The following is a 1,067-nucleotide window of genomic DNA, read 5'->3' on the forward strand; positions in this document are numbered from 1 at the left end:
TAAACAAGAATACATATTATTTTCAAATAGTAGAAAATCTTTAGCAAAGTAAAAACAGTATTTATCCATATTTTTCCGTAATTCAAACTTGAATTAAGGAAAAATATGGATAAGTACTGTTTTTACTTTGCTAAAGATTTTCTACTATTTGAAAATAATATGTATTCTTGTTTTTTATATTATTCTTTGGTTCCTTTATTCAACTGCATAGTGGATACTATTCTAAAAATAACTAAAAGCTGACTTTATGACCCTACTGGTCAAGAGAAGAATTTGTGGACAAAATTTAAGTTATGTTACTATTCTTCGCTTTTTGGTTTTTTAGATAAACAAGTTAATTGTTGTTGTTTCTAGGGTAGTCAAGACATTCATTCATTCATACTATTGGATCTAGGTTTTTTCATTTGCAAAATATACGTTTTTTAAAAGTTAGTAAAAAATCTGAAAATCGGCTCTTATAATGTAGTCTTCCAGTCTCATTGCTATGAAGGTATCCTGGTGTGGTGAAAAAGATTGGAGAAAAATGTTACAGAGCTTTAAAAACTGGAAAAACTGTGTATTTTTAGGCAATAGCAAGACAGAAATTTTCTGCATTTAGCGGAACAGTGTCAACTTTAAGGTTGTGCCCTGTAAAATTTATAGTTTAGTGTCTGTAATATGACCTATTCCTTGTAGGTTTCTAAATAAACAGAAATACCTAATAAAATCAACATAGGTGTAAGAGTGGCTGTGTGGTAAGTAGCTAGCTTACCAACCACATGGTCCCGGGTTCAGTCCCACTGCGTGGCATCTTGGGCAAGTGTCTTCTACTATAGCCTCAGGCTGACCAAAGCCTTGTGAGTGGATTTGGTAGACGGAAACTGAAAGAAGCCCGTCGTATATATGTATATATATATGTATGTGTGTGTGTATATGTTTGTATGTGTGTGTTTGTCCCCCCAACATCGCTTGACAACCGATGCTGGTGTGTTTATGTCCCCGTAACTTAGCAGTTCGGCAAAAGAGATCGATAGAATAAGTACTAGGCTTTTAAAGAATAAGTCCTGGGGTCGATTTGCTCGACTAAA

At 33.8% G+C, this 1,067-nt stretch overlaps 1 protein-coding gene across 1 annotated transcript in view; it reads left to right on the top strand.

Annotated features, from left to right (window-relative positions):
* The window catches only part of LOC128247864 (uncharacterized), a 29,226-nt gene that overhangs the window by 11,838 nt on the left and 16,321 nt on the right, over nucleotides 1–1,067 (top strand). The window lies entirely within an intron of this gene.

Source organism: Octopus bimaculoides, chromosome 5, assembly GCF_001194135.2.
Source record: "Octopus bimaculoides isolate UCB-OBI-ISO-001 chromosome 5, ASM119413v2, whole genome shotgun sequence".
NCBI lineage: Eukaryota > Metazoa > Mollusca > Cephalopoda > Octopoda > Octopodidae > Octopus > Octopus bimaculoides.